We start from the raw sequence: 27,659 nt of genomic DNA, 5'->3' as shown, positions 1-27,659 counted from the left end.
CGGCAAAGATTCCTTCTCCTACAACAGCAAAGCATTTTAGTATTCCAAGTAACAATTGAAAACTGAAGAGAAGAATTATAAGAAAAAACTGAGGTGCAGCAGGTGTAAAAAGGTTATGGGAATCTTATGGAGTGTGTTCAATCAAGAACGAGAACAACAAATCTTTGATCATGTTTTTGAAATGGAAAAGCGATTTTATGGATTTACAGTGAACGATCTCAGGAGATTATCATTCCAGTTGGTAGAGCGAAACGATATAATGCATCGTTTTAACAAAGGGTCTGGGATTACAAAGACGGCATCCTACAACTAGTCTTAGGAAGCGTTCCTCGATCGCTAATGGACATGCTTTGAACAGAGTCTATGTAAACAAATTTTTTTATAACCGTAAAACAGTGCAAGAAACGCAATGTCATCTTGCTCATCACATTTACGATATGGATGAAACACATGAGAATTCAGTCCAAGAATAACAAAGTTGTGCCAACCAGCAAAGTGATTGTACTCACAGGAAGTCGCCAAGCCGATGGCGTTACTTCAGCAGAAAGAGAGTTGCTAACCGCTTTCGGAGTTCGTACGTCCGCACTGGCCTGTTTACCCAGTTTGGTTGGGAAAGGCATCAGTAAACTGTAAATAGGTCCTATTCGTTATGTATTCTGTACCTGGATGTATTTAGTGTAATACCTGCTAATATGTATATTGAAATGTGTAAGCTGCAAGCTTCTATCTACAGCCATGTCTTTCATTTGAGTTCTGTACATAAAGGATGAATCACTTAAAAATTCTATCGCAATGACTGCGGAAATGGAAAGAACTATTGTTGTGCTGAATGGATTGGTAGTGAGGGTAAATTAGAATGTTAGTGGGGTTTATTGCAGGTTTCTAGTGTTAGTCGTTTAAGAGGTACCGTACTTCGAAAAATTTTCACTCCGACTCTCGTTTGTGCCAGTCAACCTGCGTAGTTGCTACGTACGATGTTGTCAAGTTTGCTTACAGTGTGCTTATGTGTTCCTTGAGTGCACAGTGACTTGTTAGTCAGTTAATATGTGACAGTCCAAACAGTAGATCATGAGTGACGATGGGATTTACCAATGCAGAAAAAGCCGCCATGCACATGGTATACGGGCAGTATAGAAGAATGCAAATCGTTCTCGTACGATGTATGTAGCAAGATGACCCACTAGACGTCAGTCTCTTCAACCAGTTACGTGAAACTCGTAATGTAACATCTATACAACGTACCAAAAGGAAACGTGACGACAGAAGAAATTAATGTTCTTCCTGCTGTTGCAGTTGGTCCGCACCTTAGCATGAGTCAGTACACATTCTCCATCGACATAGGTACCAGTCATATAATATCTCTCTCCATCAAGGACTGCATGGAAACGATTATGTGAGTCGTGTTAACCTCTGTACACGGGAGTTTAGACAGAATACTCCAGGTGTATCATGCATCTTCTTCAGTGATGAAGCCACTTTTACCTATCATGGCCAAGTAATCCACGGAAAAATAGAGTATTGGTCTTTTGAAAATTCCCGTTGGCTTCGTCAGGCGGAAGGTCAGTGTCCATGGAACGTAAACGTGTGGTGTGGGATGGTGAACTGTCAGCACTTTGGCCCGTTTTTCATAGACGGAACACTGATTCCCACAAGTATGGCAGCCTCCTAAAAGGCCATCTACTACAGATGCTAGAATACGTTCCTCTGCAGACTACGTGGAACCTATGGGAACAACACGATGGCTGTTCAGCCCACAGAGCACTGGACGCAGAGGACTTGTACCTTAGCCAGCCAGTTCCCCGGATTTTATGCCTGTAGACTTTTCTCTGTGGAGAAAGCTAAAAGATGCTGTCTACAAGGACATACCAACTACACCCGATGATATCCAATGACATGTTGCTCCAGCCTGCTCGGACATCTCCGCAGAAACGCTAGTGAATGTGTAGCAGTCGTTCCATACCAGACTGGAAGCGTCTATTGCCGCTGCAGGTGATCGGTCTGAACACGAGCTGTGGGTCAATTGTCTTGATACTGGTCAGAATCCACAGAACTAGTGTGTGCACTTATGTTGTTCTTTAGCGTGTGCTAGTACAGGTACTGCACAAGTGTCGGTGTGGGAACTTTCCAAAATTCGATAGGTCGTAAACGACTTACACTAAAATGCTGCAACAAACACCACTGACATTTTAATTTACCTACCTTTAGTTTTTTAATGTCAGTAAGCATTGCTCCATTTGAAATAGTGTATGTATGCACAAAAATATATATTCTAATTATTATTACAATTTGTTGATTGGCTAACAGTACGAGCCCCTGACTACCAATCCATTCTGTGAAAATCGCACATCAATACCTCTTTCCATTTCCACAGTATTTGCGGTGCAAGTTTTAGGTGATTCGCCCTGTATGGTGAAAGCGAAATTGTAGCCGTTGGTTTAGAATCGTCAGTTAATCTAATCCCGCAAAGTTGAAACAACTATTGTAAATCGTGTCAAAACAAAGTTAAAAGAATTTAGTCAAATACCAAATTTTTTTTCACTCATACCACCTTTAATTGAGGAGATAATCACTTGACTGAAAGATTCCAGTTAAAAAGTCAATTGTGATTCATATCAGTTTCACATTGTCGTAATTTTAATGTTTGGCATCAATTTCTTAAAGTCCTTTAATGTCACGTAATTTTTCTCTCATTAATTGCATCGATCAGTCAGTTCATAATAGTGGGCGTGGATTCGTGTAAACAGTAGTACAAAAGTTAGATACCCTTAGTACTGGTCTATTGTCGAGCCAAAACCATACTATCACAGCCCCAGTCAGGCTTGTACATTCACCAGTATCTCCGTGAGTTTACACTCGCTGATCCTTTCTTACACCATTTGCAAAGCTCTTTTATTATAATGTTTCTTTGCTGTTTAAAGTCCATCTGTCTTTCGTGCAGATGGTAAATGTATTGTTACCCACACTGTCCAAAGCTACACTCTCAAAAACAATACGAGTTCCACTTCTTCTCCGGTCTACAGTATACTTCCGACTACAATGTACTAACAATGAAATAATTTCATCGGAAATTTCTCATTCAAACATTAGAGGAGTAAGATACAAAATCCTTACGTATTTAATCTAACAAATTATTGCTGTTTTGTTGAATGTTGCACTTACATAAAAACAACTATTTTTTTTAAATATATTAATGTTAGAATAACATGTATTCTAGATGTCAACAGATGGTAGGTAAGTGCTTGTACAAGGTTTGGGACAGTTGAGTTGCTCTGGACACCAACCAAGAAAATGGAGTATGAATGCACCTTCTGGCTTACTGCAAGAATACATTTCGCTCAACTTTGCAAATTCGGAAAATGTGACAAAGATGCATATGTAATAAATGTAAGCATGGTTCCTCATCGATTATTGCTATAACTTCATAACCCAACCGCGCAGCCCCATGGGGCTTATATGCTATAGTGGCCTTCCATCCCCCATCCATGAAGGTTTTGGCTTGGAACTGCAGGAGTTCGTTTCGAAAATATGGACCTCAAAAGAGGGCAATCGCATTAATTGACTACTTAATATATATCACTGACTACTTAATATATATCATATATATACATGTGAGTGTGTGTGTGTGTGTGTGTGTGTGTGTGTGTGTGTGTGTGTGTGTAACTGTAAAAAAATATGCAAGAACTTTAAAAAAGTACAACAAAGAACTGTAAAAAATTGTGTAAGACTTGCATAGAGAAACTTGTATCATGTAAATGTATGTACAGAGTAATTTTTTCACCGTGTGCAAACTCTAGGTATTGATCGATGAGAGTACAAGGAACAAGAAAGGTCTAATGAACTTATGTCCAGAAATGCATGGTTTCCATTCTAGAGACCAATTATTCAGTCCTTCTATGTTGCAGAGACTGCGCTCTAACACATGCTGTACCATGTAGCCACAGTTACAGTATGCATGATTTCCTGCTGGATGGTTGTACTGTTCCTCATACATCATACCCTAGGGCCCTCTTCTGCCACAGCAATTGGTAATGTTGTGTCCGATTCACTCCTCTTGCTGACTCATCTTGTAGTGGATGTGATACAGCATTGTTCACAACGGTTCCACATTCGAATCGAGACTTTGCCGACATGGTGTTTACTTACAGGAAGACAAATGGCAACGGGTGATGGGCAGCAAGGTTGTATCGGGAGACCTATCCCTGCCGCCACAACCACAGCATTCAATGTTTGCAACTGTGTATCGCCGTTTGTCTGAGACAGGGTCGTTTCAGGAAGCAGGAAATCTTGAAGGAAATGCTCGAAATGTTCGGACACCAGAATTGGAGGAAAATTTGATTAACACTGCGGAAGGCGGCCACCTTGTCAGTACCAGACAGTTGGCATGCCAGTACAGGTAAGGCAGCTGACCGTGTGAAACATTCTCCATGACAACTGTTACTACTCTTATCATGTCACTTTCAGCGTATGCAGGGCTTGCTATCGACAGACTTTCCACATCAGAAGCATTTTTATCACAGGTTTCTTCACCAGGCAACCGCGATTCCAGGATCTGTGTCAGCCATTATATTCACAGACCACCTTTACACAGAATGGTATCTGCAACTTTCATAACAGTCATCTGTGGGATAGTATGCAGAACCCCCGTGGTATGGTGACGGCGAATTATCAGCATCGGTGCGGACAGGATGTGTTTGTCAGGATAATTGGTAACTGTAGTTTGGGACAAGTCTCCCTTCCACATCGCCTAACAGGCTGGACTATTGGAGTTTCTTGTGGGTGAGTTTGCCTCTCCTGTTGGGAGATGTGCCATTGATGATTCGAAGGGTTATGTGGCTGTTACATGATTGTGATCCAGCCCACTTCGCCATTAATGTCCCGGACGTATCTCAATTGTGTCTTTCCTGGTCGATGGATCAGACGAGCGAGTCCAGTTACATGGCCTGCTCATTCAGCAGATCTCAACCCATGCAGTCTCTGGTTATGGAGCCATCTCAAAAGTATCGTGTATGCAGAACCCATTCCAGATGTAGAGACACTGGAGCAAGCATATTCATACTGCCTTTGAAACTGTTCGGATGCAGCATGGCTGATATGAACATGTGAGAGAGGATATGATACAGCGTGTGTACGCTTAGGTTGAGGCACACTGAAACCATTTTCAAGACATAGTCCTACTGTAACTGTGGCTGCTTGGTGCAGCACATATTACATTGCAGTAGCTGTAACAATGTATGATTGAATAAATGGTCTCATGCATGGAAACCAAGCATTTCCAGACATAAGTTCATTAGACCTTCTTTGTTCTGTATCGTCTCATCAATCAGTCCCCAGAGCATGTACACGTCGAAAAAATCCCCCTGTATACTGTATATTGAAACATCTAGTCAATAAAACATATAATTTGTTACTACATATATTTATTGTCATTTACAAACCATACCTCAAAGCTGAAACCATTATCACACTAACCTGATGTTTTATTATTATTACTTGTAACAGTTAAACATATACGCTAAATATGCAGTAGAGGAGTGGTGTGAAGTTGTTAAAAGTTAAATAGAGCTTGTTGAAATCTGTTGATAGAGAAGTGCTGCGGTGGCCAATTTGGAGCTTGGTCAACTAGTCAGTAGATAAGGAGGAGATGTGATGAAGCAGACAAATCGTAACTTGTTGGGTAGTGGTGGGGTGAGCACATTGAAACATTTAGGAAGCTTGTGGGACATGACTTTTGATATAGAAAAGAGTAAAGATTGGGAAGAACACCTTTTACAGAGAGAAACACACATTTATTCACTGATGAGTTACACAAGTTCACTTAAATTGTTTCAATATGTAATGGGGTACAAAAATGCAGTAATGTTTCTTTACACCTATATCTACACTCCTGGAAATGGAAAAAAGAACACATTGACACCGGTGTGTCAGACCCACCATACTTGCTCCGGACACTGCGAGAGGGCTGTACAAGCAATGATCACACGCACGGCACAGCGGACACACCAGGACCCGCGGTGTTGGCCGTCGAATGGCGCTAGCTGCGCAGCATTTGTGCACCGCCGCCGTCAGTGTCAGCCAGTTTGCCGTGGCATACGGAGCTCCATCGCAGTCTTTAACACTGGTAGCATGCCGCGACAGCGTGGACGTGAACCGTATGTGCAGTTGACGGACTTTGAGCGAGGGCGTATAGTGGGCATGCGGGAGGCCGGGTGGACGTACCGCCGAATTGCTCAACACGTGGGGCGTGAGGTCTCCACAGTACATCGATGTTGTCGCCAGTGGTCGGCGGAAGGTGCACGTGCCCGTCGACCTGGGACCGGACCGCAGCGACGCACGGATGCACGCCAAGACCGTAGGATCCTACGCAGTGCCGTAGGGGACCGCACCGCCACTTCCCAGCAAATTAGGGACACTGTTGCTCCTGGGGTATCGGCGAGGACCATTCGCAACCGTCTCCATGAAGCTGGGCTACGGTCCCGCACACCGTTAGGCCGTCTTCCGCTCACGCCCCAACATCGTGCAGCCCGCCTCCAGTGGTGTCGCGACAGGCGTGAATGGAGGGACGAATGGAGACGTGTCGTCTTCAGCGATGAGAGTCGCTTCTGCCTTGGTGCCAATGATGATCGTATGCGTGTTTGGCGCCGTGCAGGTGAGCGTCACAATCAGGACTGCATACGACCGAGGCACACAGGGCCAACACCCGGCATCATGGTGTGGGGAGCGATCTCCTACACTGGCCGTACACCACTGGTGATCGTCGAGGGGACACTGAATAGTGCACGGTACATCCAAACCGTCATCGAACCCATCGTTCTACCATTCCTAGACCGGCAAGGGAACTTGCTGTTCCAACAGGACAATGCACGTCCGCATGTATCCCGTGCCACCCAATGTGCTCTAGAAGGTGTAAGTCAACTACCCTGGCCAGCAAGATCTCCGGATCTGTCCCCCATTGAGCATGTTTGGGACTGGATGAAGCGTCGTCTCACGCGGTCTGCACGTCCAGCACGAACGCTGGTCCAACTGAGGCGCCAGGTGGAAATGGCATGGCAAGCCGTTCCACAGGACTACATCCAGCATCTCTACGATCGTCTCCATGGGAGAATAGCAGCCTGCATTGCTGCGAAAGGTGGATATACACTGTACTAGTGCCGACATTGTGCATGCTCTGTTGCCTGTGCCTATGTGCCTGTGGTTCTGTCAGTGTGATCATGTGATGTATCTGACCCCAGGAATGTGTCAATAAAGTTTCCCCTTCCTGGGACAATGAATTCACGGTGTTCTTATTTCAATTTCCAGGAGTGTATATACGTGTATGTTACTCTGGTGGAGATATTGAATGCTTCAGCATACATGTTGTTATATAATACATGCCAACCTCTTGATTATTGTTATCAGCTCTTGCCACTAACATTCCTTTGCTTTCTTCGCACATGTTAAAGATGCCTTGACAGGTCTACAGTAACACTTTCCGTCAATAACTACTTGATTATGCAGTCCCACAGATTTAACTTGATAGGAGGGTGTGGGGGATGTCTTGACATGGGGGGCAAAGGCATGGCACATGAGAATGTCATTGGGAATTATGGTGGGCATGTGTCGGCTATGGTAGAAGCACTGGATTTGGCACTGGTACACAGGTTTGCACACGAGGATTGTGCGAGTGTGTGTGCGAGTAGAGGAGTCTGGTGTGTGCCTCTGTCACCGTTGAGGGTGAGAGGGACGGGCTGAGGTTTCAATATCGGGTGCACTGTTAGGGTAGCCAGTCGCTGGCTGACCTTCATGCGGGGCACACCACTGCACCGACCTGCACCCCGTAGGGCCACAGTCACGCAATGTACTCTGAGCACTGAAGGTGTGCTTCTTTATTGAAATAAACATGTCAAAACGTTCCTGCTCAAAGTTTAACAACAAATGTTCCTCCTTCATTATACTGTTTAAATGAATATATTACTCGCAACAAGTTTATACAACTGTAAAAACAGGTCTGGGACCACTTAAAGTATACAGTGAATTAGTTTGAAAAAATAAAAGTACCCAAATTATTCTTAAATGTTTAGCGAAACTTCTCTGACACGATAAATATACGCATTTGTAGAGAATATAGGGAATTGTTTTAACAAGCTATACAGCCATTTAAAACTTAGAATCAATAGACCTCCTTGGTTTTAAGTAATATATTTCAGATATTATGAATTTCCACCACTTTTTATGTGGGTCAGTTGGATGGCCGCATCATAGAGGTGCGATAATCCATTCTTTTGGCTGAGGAGTCAGCGTGTCTGACTCCCTTGCAGTGGACCCGGGTTCGATTCCTCGCCGGCTCGGAGGTTTTCTCCGCTTGGGGACTGGGTGTTGTGTTATCCTCATCACCATTTCATCATTGTCAACACACAAGTCAAATGAAAAGAGTTGCACTTTGCTGGCAAAAATTCCGCAGATGGTGACTTCCAGCCATCAATGCCACACAATCATTTCTTTTCAGGTGCGCGGTGACATTGTCGTGTGTTTGCCTATCTAGCTTGCCCCTTGTAGTGCATGCTGCCTATTTACCTTGCCTCTGGAGTGTGGGCATACAGTCTGCAGTGCACGTGTAGCATGGTTCAGAACTGATCAGGGTGGGAGGGACGGGTAATCCCTCGTCTGTGGCAGGAGCAGTCAAGGACAATTGAGCTCTTCTACTGTCTTGTATTGGCTGACCTATATGACACGCCGAACTAGGCTCGTACCTCCTGGTGACGTTATAGAAGTCGCCATCAGTTGCCAGAACTTCCTTAGGGCAGTGTCTCAGTGCTCATTTTTTTAATTGGGCTATGGGAGCACCCTCCTTTTTTTGGGTTACAATTAATTCTACTGTCAGCTATGGGGAAGAAGGATTGGGTTACAACAGGGTAGTAAATCATCCTGCACCATAACGATCGTTTGTGAACCACACATGAAGGGGGATGAAGAGATGAGGGGGAGGAGAAAGGAGATATGGAAACAATATAGTGTGGGGGCCGCATACCCAATCCTCCCTTACTATTTCTGTGTCTTCTGGTTGTAACGTCTTGTAATAAACAAAGACAATATATTATGTAATAATTAAAATATTAGATGTGTCATATTGTGTCATTATGTAAAATTATGTATTATTTTCTTTATTTTTTATTTTTGAGAACGTCTGTGTCGGCGAGTAATAAGACCGACACAGAAGATAAATGTTGTACAAAGATCACCAAATGAATTTGTATATAAGGCATGATGTAAAGCAATGTCTCTGTTCTTCTTAATCTAGAAGCTGCGAGATAAAGATCTCCTGTTGTTGTCGTAGAGAGCGCGGAGGTAGCATTCTTTTGTCGAGATTGTGAATTGGACGCCATTGCGCGTGAATGTACACAGGTCTGTAATTATTAAGATATTTAAATGTTTAAATAGAGTTGTTTAAATGAAAACTTGTATTACTTAAATGTTAAAGTGTGCCTGCCTATTATCCCATCCTGTTAAGATATTTTTCAGCCATATAAAAATATTATCTGTGGAGCTGAGCTGTGTGGAGAAAGAAGAGCCGCTGCCGCGGCGTATTTAAACGACTTACAATATAGTCGAGTATACCGCAAGGAAGCGGTAAAATAATAGTAAAAAACAATATTATTTCTTTTAGCTCCCAGGCTGGCAGTGAAGATCAGCAGATTTTATGATGTGTTGCAGGTTGACGCGGGCTGCTGATAGGATATAATTTTCAGTGCAAATAATTTTATGTACCTAAAGAATCTGATAGGAAACTTGCTGTGCTCCGTTCTGATCTGGCTAAATTTTATAGTGAATACGTAATTTTCTTTAATGAGAGTCTCATGTTCTTGGGCTAGCCGTGGTATGAAATAGCATTTTAGTAAGAAATAAAATCCACTGCAAACTTGTATTTGTGAACGATCGTACGAACTGTAACATCAGTGATCATAGGACATTAATTTCAACTTTGAATAATTACGAAGTAGGAAAGATATATTGATACTTAGCATGAGTTGCAGTTACTAAAAAATCGTTCTTTAAATTGTAGGCCAGATTCAGAACAATAATACTTCCATCATTTTATTTTGCTAAAAAAGGTAACGATGATAAAGCAATTAAAAGCACAGCATTGGTAAAAGAATTTCACGTCACTCTTCCCATATATTTTTATAAAAGCAACAATTAACGAAAGGGCAGTCGGCAACAGATATAATAGTTTTTTTTTAAGAGAGAAGACGGGAAACTGTCGCCCAAAAACGCGGGGCCCGAATTTGCAGTGGCCACAATTATAAAATTTTATGTATTTTCTTTCAGTGTCTATTGTTATGTAGGTGTATATGTATATGTATTTAGTGTTAAATGTATGTATATCATGATCTATGCTATGTATTAATGAAGGTTCAAACACTCTTTCATGACAAAACGTACTACTGCAAGCGAGTTTGAGAAGACGATCCTGATTGTACTGAGAAGCTCTAACGACTACGTAATCCGGGGGCAGCCGGACCCCGAGATAATAGAAACTAAAGGTAAGACTACAGTGTAGTTGTCCTGTTTGTAGAAGTTGAGCTCCAGTGAAGTAATCTCATATCGCTAGTGGTGTGCATATTGTACGTAGTTTGATGTTAGTATTTGTGACAGGACAAAGTTGATGTAGATAGTAATTTTTAGTGTGCAGTGTAGTGTATATAAAGTGATGTATTTTGTGTGCAAGGGGAAAAACTGTTAGATTTTGTGTTTTAGTAAGCAATTTAGGAATATGGTTAAGTTGCGTAGTCAACGTCCAAGCAATATGGATACTGAAGAACAACAATTAGCTAGTGAAGGAAATGTGGAACCAGGTACCTCAAGTAGTACTAGTACTCTCTTTGAAGATATAACAGGCGAAAATGTGGGGGCAGGGCCACAGGAAGTAGTGCCACCGCCCACTAGTCATCAAGTCGATGTAGATAAAGAAATTGTACCACCACCAGAAAAGCAGGAACCAGAGAGTGGTAATCTGCCTGGTGGGTATTCAATTCAGGCTATATTAGAGCGTGTGCTAAATTACCAGGCAAAATTTGCGCAACAGCAAGCCGAGCGAGAGCGCCAGCAAGCTGAACGAGATCGTCAGCAAGCTGAGCGAGATCGCAGGCTAGAAGAAAATTTACTTGCCCAGCAAGCCGAGCGAGATCGCAGGCTAGAAGAAAATTTACTTGCCCAGCAAGCCGAGCGAGATCGCCAGCAAGCCGAGCGAGATCGCCAGCAAGCCGAGCGGGACCAGCAACTTGTGCAATCGTTAGAAAATATGAAAAAAGAGATAGCAGATATGAAAAAGAATTACGAGTCGATACCTAAGGCCGTGCAGGAGCTGACTGAACAGGTCACCCACCTGCAAGTAGCAAACACTAACATGGTAGATGAAATAGGTGTCTTAGCCAACAGAGTAGAAAAGCTAGAAATAGATTCCACACAGCTTGTAGAGCAGAAGTGGAATGAACAGGCAAATAAAATTGAAACAGAATTTAACTCATGGCTAGAAGTGAAGGAGACTGAGATTGACACGAATATTAATTCTAAAGTAGAAGCAGCAATAGCAAATAGAGATTCAGAATCGTTCAGTACCGCCGTAAATAGTCAGGTACAGAACGATGTGCAAACCATTAAACAAATACTCGGTGAGGATATTCCGCAGTGGCAAGTGAATGTTAACAAACGGATATCCGAACTGGAGAAAGGTTTAGCACAAAGCAGGAAACATGTGGAACAGGAACCTCTGTCGCCAACAGCCCATGGTTTTGGCAACGCACAAACTTATATGCGATACAACAATGGGGAATCTGTAGTCGATAATGCGAAGAGCTGTAGCTCCGGTTCGGAGCACACAGCATATGTCCCAGCAGCAAACCCATGTAGTTCAAAAATATTAGTGGAAGAAAGTTTAATTAAAAATAGACAATTTCAAACATTTACTACTGAAAGGAAATCAGTACACCCAGTAGTATTTATAAAAAGCTTTAAAAATATCTTACCCAGTGTATGGAACGAAACACAGAAAATACAATACGTAATGTCGTACATTCAAGGTGACGCAGCACTGTGGGCTACAGAAGTAGCAGACAGCTGCAAGACATACGAACAGTTTGAAAGGGCATTTTTATCGAAATATTGGTCGCCGTGTATACAAGAGCGACTAAGAAAAGAGGTATATAATCCCGAACCGTACTCACCCCGTCTTGGGAATTTGAGGCGGTACTTTGAAAAATATATAAACAAAACACGCTACTGGGACGAGCCTATATCACCGAGAGACATAATAAGACTACTCAAATCCCATTTACCAATTCAGATCAAGGAGAAGTTAATACATGTACCAGAAAGCGACATGGAAAACTTCCTGTCGGTCCTAGATTCCATAGATTTGATACAGGAAGATGTAAAATCGGCGTGCGACCATTTGCGGAATAATGGGTCAGGATGTAATCACGACAGAAACAGTAGTGCACAGAACCACAACCATAGAAATGGTGGGGGTGGTAGCAAGCGACAAGAACAATCGCAAAATGGTAGTAACGGTAGAGGCCAAAACGGGTATGGACAACCAAATTATAACAAAAAGCGTCGATTTGACGACAGATACGAATCCGGAATGTCAGGGACCAACCGCTGGAAAAATGCGCGAGGTCAGTGGCAGAGTAATTATAATGATAGTAATCGAAATTGGCAACAGAATCAGTGTAGAAGCCCAGAGCGACAGGCTAGTGACCGGTATGACAACAATAGACCACCACCGCAAAACGCGCCTATTGCGCAGCCGTGGCGGCCTACAAATCAGAACGTACATATAGTGGAGGTCGCGGACAATAGCCGTCCAAGTACCTCCCAAGTAACTAATCCAACAAACTAGAATCGGCCTCGATATGCTCTCCATCGACGGCCGAGGGATGGAGTGAGAGCAACTCGAGTAATAACAGTAATAGACCTGGGATACGCATGCTGCGATACAACGAAGGTGTCAGTATGGATAAAGATCTGCTGAACGAACCGCACGAATGTAAGAAGGATAATAACGAAAATGTGCAAGCTATTATTGAAGCTAGAATCAATGATGTTGCAGTAAACATAATTATCGACACAGGTGCCTCAGTAAGTGTGATGAGTATGGAGCTATTTAAAGCACTGGGAAAGGGACATAGTATTCCGACCTTCCCGGTTAATAATTGTAAGGTGTCTGGAGCCATTAGTGCACAGAGCCAATCAGTTAAGTACCAGGTGCAGGTGGAGATTTATAAGGAGGGCGAAGCCATAGTGAGCTCGTTCCTCGTGGTTAAAGGATTGAAGGTGGCCTGCATTCTGGGAGTAGATTTTCTCCGTGAGAGGGACGCATTGATCGACCTCTCCGTGGGGAAACTAAGCATAATTAATAGGGGTAGAAGGATTGAATTATCTATGATGAAATCGAAGGAGGTACTTGTGCCGTGCTGTAATCGAATCGATATCAAAGGTAGGAACCCTTGGGTACTACACATCGATGATTTTTCACATGCAACAGACCTCTATTACCCGAACTTAGAGGATCAAAATTTCGAAACAAATTTTGAGGCATTTCAGACTAAAGTGCACGAATCGGAAGGTTTAAATGATACGCAAAAGCAACAGTTGACGCAGCTGCTATCGGAATATACTATGGTATTTACCGACCGTCCAGGAATAGTCAAAGGGTACCACTATCACATAGAGGTGATACCCCATAATACATACTGTCGTGCAACCTACTCCATCCCTTGGTCGAGGAGGGAATTCGTAGCTAAAGAGATTCAGAAGACGTGAAGTTATTTATTCAGTGACACATAATATATAAAGAGTAATAGGTGTAAAAAGATTTTAATTGTGTTTTAGAATATAAGTGTGTTAGTATTTAGAAAGAAATTTGTGTGTAATGAAGTTGGGAGGAAGTGGAACCAGAAAGTGAGCAATAGCTTACACAGGACAGATTTTGTTTACAGACAATTAGTCATTAAGATATTATGTGCTTATTAAAAAATGAACAATTTTCTTGTTGTATAAAGGATTAATTTCTTGAACCATTTTCTATGTGTAGTGTGTAAGTGCAATTAATGATGCAATCTTATAGAGTAAGGGAATTGCGGTAATTGTATTAGGATAAGAAACCCTGAGAGAGAGAGTCTTTACTAGCCAGACATTGACTTTGCAATATGCAACAATGATGTAATGTGATGTTGGCTGCCAGTAGTGATTTGAGAACGACACTGGAGCAGAACCTAATTAAAAACGAGCCCGTTCCGCGGAAACTCCGTTCTGTATGTAGCAATGCTTCAATTGAAGCCTGTGTACTTGGTACACGACCTTGAATATTCATTACGCGATACGCGAGTCAAGTCAGACAATGCAGAACCTACACTGTAGTCATATAGGAAAAATCATTAAAAATAATGTTATTGCTGAACGAAGTATTTATTGAACAATATGCCCGAGTCAAGCTGTCATGCACATGGTAAAATCTGTTTGATAGATGGGTGATAATCAGGCAAGCTACACTAAGAAAAAAAAAAATATGTATAAAAAAAAAAAAAAAAAAAAAAAAATAAAAATTCACACACCGTTAAAAAAGAAATTTACAAAAGGGCCAAATACGCCTAGCAACAATATGAAGAGTATGTTGTGATAAAGTGAAAACAAATAAATGCTATGTAAATCAGAGTGACTATGCAAAGAACAGTTAAAAGGTGTTAAAAAATAAACTGTGTGCATAAACACTTAAGGACAGGACGGAATATTGTGTGTAGTAGGGACAGAAAATGACTGTTGTATCTGCACCAATATATACGTCGATAAATCTAGTGTTGAGTGATAGACTGTCCTAGTGCAGCGCTCAACGAACAATAGACAGTGTATAAAAACAGTAGTTATTGATCCGTTCGGAGACGATTTACACAAACATCGCTCAACGGAGACATGTAGTATGAGTGTAACGAACCATTTTCGCGTGTTGAAAGACGCTCTGGCAGTGCATCAACCGTGGAAGTGAGTGAAAACGTGTAGTACAATGTGCGTGTGACGAACTCTGAATACCAGTGTCACGATGCCACAAAAACCTGTTATCACGCCAAAACATCCTGTGCATACCAGTGAAGCGACGGCTTACTGAACAATAAACGCTTTTAACAAATTGCCTCTTCTTCCACAGCTAGTAATCTGTGTCCTTAAAGACAATACACCGTTGTGGAATGTTTGTTTCATGCGCCACGACGGGGAGCCATGCGGAGAAGCAGAGACGAGTGCCGTGCCGCCATCCAGCCGGTTGCGGTAAACCACTGCCACTCGCCGACAACAGCGAATGGTTCAGCGCGGTTTGCGACTGCTTGGGCGCCACGCTAGCACGACCTCACTGTTATTGAGAGCCGGTCGTCGAACCCAGCGGCCGTCGGTACGCGGCGTTCCAGACGACGCTACTCAACAATTGCTTCGCGCCGCCAGCTCCATACCACATTGTTGTCATTCAAATGAACTATTAACTATATGTATAATGTGCTAACATGAATGGTGTTTAATGGACACGCAATGACGTGATAAACATTTTTTTTGTTGTTATCCAACACGAACTCACAATATTCATGGATTTAGTGATGTATCGATCTAATATGTTTGCGTCATGTTAATGAAAGATACTCGCACGAATGCTAGACATTTTAAACCAACTGTCGCGAGTAAGTGCAAAGACGGTTCATTATACTATTGTAAAAATGTGTAATAAGTGACTTTCATAACAATCCAGAATACAAGTAGTATATTGATAACAAAGAGACTAAAAGTGTAGCATGCTATCACAAATAGCCTTTGTTATATGTGGACATTGAATAGAGTCTAAACTTTTCGTGAGATGACCATGGCTCCGGCGCAGTTTTCCCAGGTTTTCTGATCGCACGTAGCCCGAATGGGGGAGCCAAATAAATGTAATGACCCTGGGACTAGGTTGACGGTCACCTCGCAAGGTGTAAGAACAGTATACGAAGTGTAATTAAACCTACAGTGTAAAAGAACTGAGTAGTGTAAAGTGAATGTTCCAACCAAAGTAATAAACCATAAACAAGACAGACGTTAGTGGCAGCATATTGCCGAACATTTTCATCGTTAGTCAAATGCTGCCAGGGGGCAGTGTAACGTCTTGTAATAAACAAAGACAATATATTATGTAATAATTAAAATATTAGATGTGTCATATTGTGTCATTATGTAAAATTATGTATTATTTTCTTTATTTTTTATTTTTGAGAACGTCTGTGTCGGCGAGTAATAAGACCGACACAGAAGATAAATGTTGTACAAAGATCACCAAATGAATTTGTATATAAGGCATGATGTAAAGCAATGTCTCTGTTCTTCTTAATCTAGAAGCTGCGAGATAAAGATCTCCTGTTGTTGTCGTAGAGAGCGCGGAGGTAGCATTCTTTTGTCGAGATTGTGAATTGGACGCCATTGCGCGTGAATGTACACAGGTCTGTAATTATTAAGATATTTAAATGTTTAAATAGAGTTGTTTAAATGAAAACTTGTATTACTTAAATGTTAAAGTGTGCCTGCCTATTATCCCATCCTGTTAAGATATTTTTCAGCCATATAAAAATATTATCTGTGGAGCTGAGCTGTGTGGAGAAAGAAGAGCCGCTGCCGCGGCGTATTTAAACGACTTACAATATAGTCGAGTATACCGCAAGGAAGCGGTAAAATAATAGTAAAAAATAATATTATTTCTTTTAGCTCCCAGGCTGGCAGTGAAGATCAGCAGATTTTATGATGTGTTGCAGGTTGACGCGGGCTGCTGATAGGATATAATTTTCAGTGCAAATAATTTTATGTACCTAAAGAATCTGATAGGAAACTTGCTGTGCTCCGTTCTGATCTGGCTAAATTTTATAGTGAATACGTAATTTTCTTTAATGAGAGTCTCATGTTCTTGGGCTAGCCGTGGTATGAAATAGCATTTTAGTAAGAAATAAAATCCACTGCAAACTTGTATTTGTGAACGATCGTACGAACTGTAACATCAGTGATCATAGGACATTAATTTCAACTTTGAATAATTACGAAGTAGGAAAGATATATTGATACTTAGCATGAGTTGCAGTTACTAAAAAATCGTTCTTTAAATTGTAGGCCAGATTCAGAACAATAATACTTCCATCATTTTATTTTGCTAAAAAAGGTAACGATGATAAAGCAATTAAAAGCACAGCATTGGTAAAAGAATTTCACGTCACTCTTCCCATATATTTTTATAAAAGCAACAATTAACGAAAGGGCAGTCGGCAACAGCTATAGTAGTTTTTTTTTTAAGAGAGAAGACGTGAAATGGTGCAGGAGTACTTTGCAACGTAAGTATAGGCCGCGCCAGAAAGTACCCAGTACCCTACAAGAAATATCACGGAATAATGGGGTATGATCCTGCTGCCGTCGAATCCCAACACATGTTGGTAGACACGCAGCTTCCCACACACAAAAACATTCAACTGAGAAACCGTCTGGTGGATGTTTCCTTACATACAGAATGGAGACTGCGGTACTCGCATTTAGTTTCTGTTCAATTACAAATCATTCGCAGATCCAAGCATGAAAAACGTTTAATGATAATTTGACATTTGCTATGTGCCGCCTTCATGGTGCTGCAATTTTAACGGCCATTAGTATAATTAAAACCTGCCAGAAATTCTGGCAAGGTATACATCTTAGTTTCTGTAAATCTCTAAAGTAATCAAGGGAGTGTAATAATAAAAAGCAAATCAAAATACATGGAGCATGGTAAATACTGAACGATTCATCCAGCTACCGATCTTTATCTTTGTCTGCTGCCTTCTTAGGGGCCTAGAAAGAAATCTACCAAACCAAATCTCAGATTAACTTTATGCAGTAATCGTTAATGAACATTCAATATTCCTGACTGTATGAGAAAGGGAGATGATATATCGCACGAGTATCAAATGTCGGCCTTCAAATATAATTAAGTGTACGTTAGCCGTTTGTCACAGTCAGTTTTTCAACTACTGCAGAACAGACGAGTCAAGAAATGAATTCCTTAAGAAAGTTTATTGGCCCCTCGATTCTACCACACCTGCAATAGGAAATAATTGCTCTTCTCATTTGCCTGAAATCTTTTCAATATGCTTCGATAGTCTCCAGAAATTTGAACCGTGTTAATTAAATCAACACCGCTCATAAGAAAATTGGCAAAATTGTACTAGGTTGTGACCAATACTTCTCCCAGGACTGAAGTATCTTAGAATACAATAAGATTAACTCATATTCTGAGAAGAACATTCAAGTGACACAACAAAAAACCTTAATCTTGGTCCGTAAACTCGTACCGTACTTAAGCTTAAAGTCAGGAAGAAACTTCCTAAAATAAGATAATCGTTACATGTTTGATCAAAAATCCATCGTAAAGAATGGCAGTAACCAATGTAAATTGCAAGACGACTGGGAAGCCAAGAAGATAAAGTGGAAGTGACATTTTGCGAACTGTAAATGAGACATCTGCAGGAAGCTGAAAACCTTTCAATAAGCCGGTGCAGAACATTCTTGGAAAAGAAAATAAAGCTCCGTCGGCTGCGATGATTACTTGCGTGACTGTGGTAAGACGCAGAAGGAACATTTGATTGCCTACAGTAAAATGCTCTTTTCTTCCGCATGAGAGAGCATGTAGCTAGCGGCTCTATCCCAAGTGGTCCTCACATTGGTAATTACGTACAGAGAATAAAACACTTTATAGGCAGACTAAAACATCCTGTTTCACTGCTACCAACACACTCTTTTAGCAAAGGAAGATAACCTATTTGACTCACGAGATAGGATTAGTTAGTCTGTGGGCCCGGTTTTGTTTTATGATTTGAGTGCGGTTACTACGTGACGGCACTTAGAAAACACTTGTTCCTGCTGCTCGACAAGAAACTGCATGCTGTAAGTAGGCTGTTTAGGTTTTTATGTTGGTAACGCCACGTAGCGCTCTGTATGAAAATCACTGACTGTGCTGTGTGCAGTCTGTGGCTGGTTGGCATTGTTGGAATATTTTCTGTTGTAGTGTTGGGCAGTAGGATGTGAACAGCGCGTAGCGTTGCGCAGTTGGAGGTGAGCCGCCAGCAGTGGTGGATGTGGGGGGAGAGATGACAGAATTTTGAGAGCGGACGATCTGGACGTGTGTCCGCCAGAAAAAGGACATTTGTAGGACTGGGTGTCATGAACTGATATATATATATATATATATATATATATATATATATATATATATATATATATATCTGTGTGTGTGTGTGTGTGTGTGTGTGTGTGTGTGTACTCTACCAAAATCTTTCATTTGCTAACTATGCCTATCAGTAGTTTGTGCCTTCAGTAGTTAGAATCTTTTATTTAGCTGGCAATATTAGCAACACTGTATTGCAGTAGTTTGAGTAACGGAGATTTTTGTGAGGTAAGTGATTCATGAAAGGTGTAGGTTATTGTTAGTCAGGGCCATTGTTTTGTAGGGATTATTGAAAGTCAGATTGCGTTGCGCTAAAAATATTGTGTGTCAGTTTAGTGATGATCAGAATAAGTAAAGAGAAAACTGTCTGAATACGTTGAGTTTTGCTCAGCTGTTTGAAAGTCAAATAACGTAAGAGGTTTACCAGCACTGTCATTCTTAATTTTTCTAAGGGGATGTTTCAATGCCACTTGCCATTTACACCCTGAATCCTACGGCCTCAAATTTCTGGAGAGAGAAAAGACTCGTGTCGTTAATTAAAATGGCGAGAGTCTAAAGGCAAACAAATGGAAACTGATTGGTTTGCACAAAAGCGACACAGTTTGTTCACACCTAGTTAATTCCAATCTTTCGATCAAAGACTGCTTCATCTTCCAAGTAGCCCTATAAACCAGGGATACCTCCGAAAGTTAACGCACACTCGTATTAAAATGTCACCAAACCTCTCCCGTGGCCATTTGCACATTAGCTGCACGCTGGGGTAGTGCAATATCGACGTTTTCCTGTGGAGAACCTGCACCGGTTACTGTACCCCAACTATGATCTTCAAAGAACTAATGTTCCTGTCGGAGATATCCCCTCCTTCTCTAATGGTCTTTCTAAGCTTAGTACATCTACGTCCATATTCTGAAAGCCACCTGACGGTGTGTGGCGGAGGGTATTTCGAGTACCACTGTCAGTTAACCCTTTTTTGTTCAAGTCGCGACAAGTTCGCGGGAAGAACAACTACTGGTAAGCCTCCGTGTGGACTCTAATCTCTCTGATTTTATCTTCATGTTCTTATCGCAAGATATACGCGGAAGGAAGCACTATATTGGTTGACTCCTGCAGGAACGTACATTCTCGGAACTTTTAACAATAAACCATACTGTGGTACAGAACATCTCTCTTGCAGCTAGCTTTCGTGCTACTGTTCCTTTGGTCTTCTCTGTTTCCTCTATCAGTTCTACCTGGCTGACGAGCAACATTCAAGTATTGGTCGAACTGCTTCCTGGCAAGAGCTTCCGTTTCTATTATTTACATCCTTGCGTCCTCAGAAAAGTTTAGCTTTGTATTGAACTGCCAACACATTAACTACATTGACGCAAGTGGAAAGCATTACACCATGAAGAACCAGACCGATATTCATGAAACTTTGTGGAGATATTCATCACGTAAATGCTGGCCGGAGTGGCCTAGTGGTTCTAGGCGCTACAGTCTGGAACCGCGCGACCGCTACGGTCGCAGGTTCGAATCCTGCCTCGGTCATGGATGTGTGTGATGTCCTTAGGTTAGTTAGGTTTAAGTAGTTCTAAGTTCTAGGGGTTGATGACCTCAGAAGTTAAGTCCCATAGTGCTCAGAGCCATTTGAACCATTTTTTCATCACGTAAGTGGCATGGCATGCTTGAACTTTCATTCCATTCGACACTGATGTTCATCATCAAACTCAGTATGAGATGTAAACCTATCGCTGCACTGAAGCTACCAGTCTCTGAATGTCTTCTCGAGGATTTTCTTGATGCGCCTGAACTACATGCTGTGCCAGTTCATGAAGATAACTGCTTGGAGATTAGTACGAAAGTATAAGTCTTCCCATATAATCTCAGACGTAGTCTGTGAGTGAAAAATCAGTACACCAGCAAGTCACTCAAGGCATCTATTGTGCAAATTAAAGTGTACAGATTTGCATTATCTTGCTGGAGTACTCAATTTGGAAACCTAGTCCTGAAGAGTTGAGAGGTGGCATGAGCCCCCTCTCATATTTCTATCTTACGATTCTCCTCTCTAATTGCATGCGGTGGAAAGTTGCTATTCCTTCACACGCGGACTTCCCACGCAGCGTCTCTCGTCACCCGGGTGGTCCGGTGACAGGCGGGCTCTGCTGATTTTGAAAGGGTGTGAGGGAGTCGAGTGAATGCTTTCCAGACGCCGACATTGTCAAAAGACACGCCCGGAGGGGCCTGAAGTAGCGGCTGGGCTAGAGGTTCCGTTACTTCGCAGAAACTTAGCGAAAACACTTTCTGGTGGGCTACCAGCGAGGCGTGGGAATGACTTGTGTACCCAGGCAGTTGTGGCGGGAAAATTCCCGCGCTTTCTGCAAAATAGTAACTGTGATTGGCTTGCTCAGGGCATAGCTCCGTGAAGTAGCAAAATCAGCGCAGAAATTGGCGCCAAGAATCTCCATTGGTGGAATGGTAGTGCTCCGGCAATGGAGTGGAATTTTCCGCCGGTTTTCGAGTTGCTGATTGGAACGTTTAACCACGGCCACTGTCGTGGGGGCGGGAATGTTCGGTGTTCGGCATGTACGGGTGCTCTAGTGTAGTCGGCTCTCGCCTTTCGGTCGAGGACGTCGAAGCAACCAGCCATCGCCTCCGGTACGCCAGATCGTGTTCTGGCAGTTAAGAAGACAGTTTGGTAATGTATGTCCGCAGCACCGGCAGATAGGGATTTTCCTAGGTGATAATCAGAGCTCAGCAGAGCTCGCCTGTTCGTCTTTTTCTAACTTTGTTCTGTCTTGAGTAGCAGCAATTAATGTTGGGTTAGCTGTGTGTCTCTCTTAAGATCTGAGTGGCAAGGAATTGGCTCCACATACCACTTCGTCTTAAACCTCACAATCTAGTTTAGGGACTACCTCACCTTTACAGTGTTTGTATGAGTATCCAATTTGAGCCAATTTGATGTATTGTAAATGTTTCATGTGTTTTTGTTTATTATTTTGTGTTTAGTCTTAATAAATCGTATTGTTATTTTGGACAGAACTTTCATTCTGTTAATCGGTAGACCAACCCTATCATTTCTCACTATGTTAATGAAACCTTCGTTTATTTAACTTATTTATCATATTAAATTATTGCAGGTGCCAAACTCTCTTCTGCTCCACTGGCAGGGTTGATTAGAGTCAGTTCGCGTATTTTTTTTAATCCTTGTGCAACAGCAAAAGTCGGAGTTAGAATAGGGGGGGCTTAGAGCATCATTTACATATGTAGATTCTAGAAGAATTTAGTGTTAAATACACTGCTAGCCCCGGCACCTCGCAGAGTATGACAATAGAGGTTACAGCTCTTGTCAATTACTGGTGAGCATTGAGACTTCATTCAACAGTTATCAAATCAGTCATATTGTGATACGCAGCACATCCCCGGGAGTTGTAGGGTTGTACATCTTGAATGTTGGTGCTTCCTGCGAAGCAGTACGAAGTTTTCAACGCTTCCTGAACGTACGCGTTAGTGTCCATACAACAGCCACCAGAAGAAGCGAAACTCACCGCAGAACGCCACATAATCCGACTCAATGCCCGTATTGACTCTCCTTCACCGCCCATGTTGCCTGTGCTGTGGTATCAATGACGAATGACGCATGGCAACCCCAGATCTGAATCCAGCTTCTTGTAATCTATTTCTGACTGGTCGTGATGAGACAGTGCCTTTTATCTCTGTTCAGATCGAGCTATTTTTATCCGTCTGTTCGTCAAAGCCACTTGATCTTCTCGTGGTGTAAACAATCTAGAAGGACCCATCCTTACTCTGCTTAACACATTGCGGCCCTGAGTCCACCTCGCACTATAGCTATCTGTTCATGCGACTCAGGTATAGAGCTCCTTTGTCCGTCGTGGCGCTGTACACCATCTCGTCGACGTTTCCGGTGCTCATATTGAACAAACGTCCCATTCCTAATTTAACATTTCTATATGCCTTTCTTGCATTCAAAGCGTCAGATTTGCATCTGGTGGCCAAAATTTCAATTAATTTTTCTTTCGAGTGCAGATCGGTTCCACATTAACGCATTACAATGTCTACCAAGTTTCGCTGCCAGAAATTCTGTGAGTAACTGCACTTTAATTATAACCGCCTGGCATTTTACAGTTTTCAGTGTAGACAGTGACTGATTGTCAGTCATGTACCCAAATCTCCAAATCTCTTTTTAATGCGTAATGCTTTACGTTTATTGATGTTGAGCGTCAAATCTCAGTCCCTGGAGCAAGAATCGATCTTCTGCAAGTCTTCCCACATTTCACTCAGTTCTTCTGGCAATTGATTTGTTCATTTTTCTGTCTCTCCTAATAGTTTTTAACATGCACCTTCCCATTGGTAGCTCAGTAACCAACTGCTTTTGAATCAATTCAGCATTAAAAATCCATGTTTCACTGCCACAAATCAGAACTAGTGATACACACTGATTCTAAAGTTTCCACTTCAGCCTCATCAGAATCCTTGTTTTACAAGCCTTGTTTACTGTATCAGTGGCACTTTGACCCCTTTTAACCTTTCTATTTATTCCTTTTGCAGTTCATGTAGTCGTATTACACTACCATAAATAAAAACAGTCTCGTCAGCTGACACCAAAACCTTTAAAAGCAATAGCACACTTTGGCTGAAATTTGAGCTATTTCGATTTGTGCCATTTGTAACACAACGCATTTGCTAGTGAGCTATCAGCCATGTAAAAGTTATCGATTTTTGGTATTGTAGGTGCTGGCTCTGTTGAGGTTACCTAGGTGAGGGGAACCAGCTGGGCTGTCACGATAAACCACCGACAACCGACCACCCAGCGAAAGGTAACCATCGGTTTTGGGTTCGGGTATGGCGGTTAACCGTCTCGACAGCATGGTCTGAGAGTAGGTGGCTCCAAAGAGAGCGCCGTTTGCAATGAGACAGGATATGGCTACTTTATAATGCTTCGAAATTCAGTAGTAATTCACAGTTTCGTCATAGCACAATACCAATCGCATCAGCATATCCATGACATTGACAAGCATGCATCGATTCATTAATATTATGAATATCACCAGTGCTACAGAATCTAAGTAGTCACAGTAAATGAAAATCTTACAGTATAAAATTAATAACCGATGAACCCTTCATGCCATCTTGACAAAAAAGATATTAGATGATAGCTTAGGACAATAGCTATTATCTCTGAAGGCCACACATTCGTATGTATTTGCTGATTGAGTTCTTACACTTTTGTATCTTGTAAATTATGGAGCTGTCTGAGATCATCGCAGTCTCCATAGTTATATAGCCTATGAATGGAGCATGGCATTCGTTATATGTATCCCTACTTAATCATATAATACGCATCTAGATTATAAGTTGATTTCTAGTTTATTTAATTATATATTAATTCGCATATAGCCAAGTCACTCTTCAGTTGAAAGTGCTAATTTGATACCACCACTAAATAGATTGTAAAAAAAGATCCATCTACTGATCAGGCTAACTTTATTGCTTAGATGTTTTAACAAACCTTTCTTGTGGCTTGTCTTGTGCATGTAGGTGCAACAGTCATGTTTACATGATATGCTTAAACTTTCAGATATAGAATAATATGTATGGTCTGAGGGGGACTGGGAGGAAAAGATCTTTAATTTAACATATATGGCATGTCCATAACTTATGTATATTTCTAGAGGTGGTCCATTTGCCATATTTTAATTACATTCTGAATTTTGTAGGGGCAAATGGCTTAAAGTGCGCGCTAGTATTCATGCCAGTTATTACGGGTAGTCTATATGCGGTAGTCGGTGTGTGCATATCGGCCGTGAGGTAATGTGTTGGGGAGCTAATAGTGCAGTTTCAGACATGTAAATGTGTTCCATTTTGAGCAGCAACTGGCTGCATATTACTTTTAATATTCGTTCGTGCTTAGAAAAATTCTGAGCCAGGTGGGATTGAAACTCTGCAAGCTGGCTCGAACTTTAACATTTCGATAGCATATTAAACTATTTCAGTTGTATTTTGCAGTACTGGATAGAATTTGGGCGTGTACTAATGATTTAGTTGGCTTTAATTGCTGATCGCCGTAATGAACTTTATTTTTACCGGAATGGGACTCTGTTTGTCATGTATCAGTTGTGTTTAAATAGTATTTGCGGAATCTGCTATCACTCTAATTACACTTTAAAGCAAACTTTAATGTATTTGAATACAGTTATTATTTTATTTTCATGTTAAGTGAATTACTGTAAGACCAGCATGTAAATGATTTCATTGCTTGACTGACTAATAAATTATCTGTTCATTCAACTTCAGCCATTTGCTGTCATCTGCATCAGTTATTCAACGAAATATAGTCATTTTTCCATCATTATTACTATTATTATTTTATTACAATTTCTTTCTATTAAAATTTTTCACAACTTGCCAATGCTTGAAAAATTATACTGTACTGTAAGATCACACATTACAACTACATTTTGCAGTGAGTATGAAGGTAGACATATACAGCTCAACCCTATGATTAAAACAAATCACAGTTCTAAACTGAGGCGTGCATCGCTCAGTTGTGTCTAGTGCTTACTCATGTTTATGTATTTTATTTAGTAAGAAGCATTCAAACCAGAAAGTGAGACACTTTCCTTTGCTTCAATTCTAGGAGGTTTAGAGTACTACATCTACAGCAATATTAGTACAAATTTGGTCCCTTTGTTAACAGCGTTACAAATATATAGACACTAATTAATATTTGTAGTTGTCCACAAGCGTTTGTCAGGTAACGATTATGTTTGATGTCACAGACATTACTTTCACCAATATCACCTCCTGCTGCACTTTTTCCTTGTTCAGTGTCAAAGTGCCTTTATCAGTTTGGGTACTGAAGTGTTATAAGGTAATAAGTGGCAAGATACGCTGTACTGATTTCAATAGATCTGTTTTCTGCTGTCCTGGGTTATAACATTGCATTCCTTTTAACATCTTGTCTTATCTATTTTTCTAAATGGCTAACTGAGTGTACTGTGCAGAGCTGCAGTCGCAGGTGGCCTATCTGATAGCTTCCTGGGGCAACAAAAATATATTTCAACATCTCGTACAATAAATATTGGTCGGATTCAAAAATTTAAAATGCTGTCATATTCTATTCATTAAGAGGTACAGTTTTATTTGAAAGGTTTAGCATGGTCAGACAGGTTTTAAAGTAAGAAACTGAGTACCAGTGTATGTCTTGAGGTAGCGGAATTCACAGTGTGTAAATTACCTGGATTGTATTAATCCAGTATTTGACAATGAGAACACTTCGCGACTGACTGCCAATAAACTTTACATGCAATTTAATCATTTTTGAAACTTTTTCTTGTTGACAGACCACCACAAAGTAAAGAAAGGAAAAAGGTTTACCGCTTACTACACTTTCACTCTTCCTACAGTAAAAGTTCAGCATGAGGCATAAGTTTTAATTTATTGCTTCCTTACTACTTATCCTATTCGCAACTCATGTTGCACCCAGTATTCACATATACTAATGAACGCACTTGCAAAATTATGCCATTGTACGATATACATTTCGGGAGATGTACCATTATAAATTTGAGATGCGTGGGAGACAAGCTTTAGCTTAAAACGGAATGCAAATTACCCAAATTCTACCGATCGAGTGGTTGATAATGAGAGTACTTAGCGATTTCTAACAAACTTTAAACATAATTGAAACCCTTTCTATATTTTTATAGGTTACAATATTTATGTCGGATATTTAACACTTCATTTCATTTGTAGGTGTTTTATACATCATGGGAGTGGGGTTTAGTGGTGTCTTATTTTTAATGGCAAACATCGGATGATGGGATTGTCGAGACAGGCCTCATGAGGCGATTAATGGAATTATCAGAATTGTCAGAATAAATGTTTGACCATTTAGTGCCAATTTTTACCTTATTACCTGTAGTCGAGGTGCATTTTGAAAGTTTGAGATTTCCATGTTAGACATACGAGGGGTGATCAAAAGAAAAGGTACGAGACAACACTTTGGGTATGACTGGATTCCTTATTCAGAAGTAATCACCAGAGAACTGACCACAACTACCCCACTATTTCACGCGCCGAAGGATACTCTGTTGCCGGTTCTGGGCGCTGCAGTCTGGAACCGCGCTGCTGCTACGGTCGCAGGTTCGAATCCTGCCTCGGGCATGGATGTGTGTGTGTTGTCTAAGTCTAGGGGACTGGTGACCTCAGATGTTAAGTCCCATAGTGCTTACAGCTTTTTTTTATTTTATTTTTATTTTATTTTTTTATACTCTGTTACCAAAATTCCTGTCGCTATGACAAGAGCCGGTCCTCCACTACGTCGTTGAGTTCGTAGTCCGACCGAAGCACTTCTGTTGAGGTGCATTTTTAGTGGACCAAACACGTGCGAGTTGCAGAGCTACATGTCCGGGCTGTAGGGTGGATGATCAAGCTGCTCCCA

The sequence above is a fragment of the Schistocerca nitens genome, chromosome 4 (assembly GCF_023898315.1).
Source record: "Schistocerca nitens isolate TAMUIC-IGC-003100 chromosome 4, iqSchNite1.1, whole genome shotgun sequence".
NCBI classification, from domain to species: domain Eukaryota; kingdom Metazoa; phylum Arthropoda; class Insecta; order Orthoptera; family Acrididae; genus Schistocerca; species Schistocerca nitens.
Note: the sequence above shows the minus strand (reverse complement) of the source record.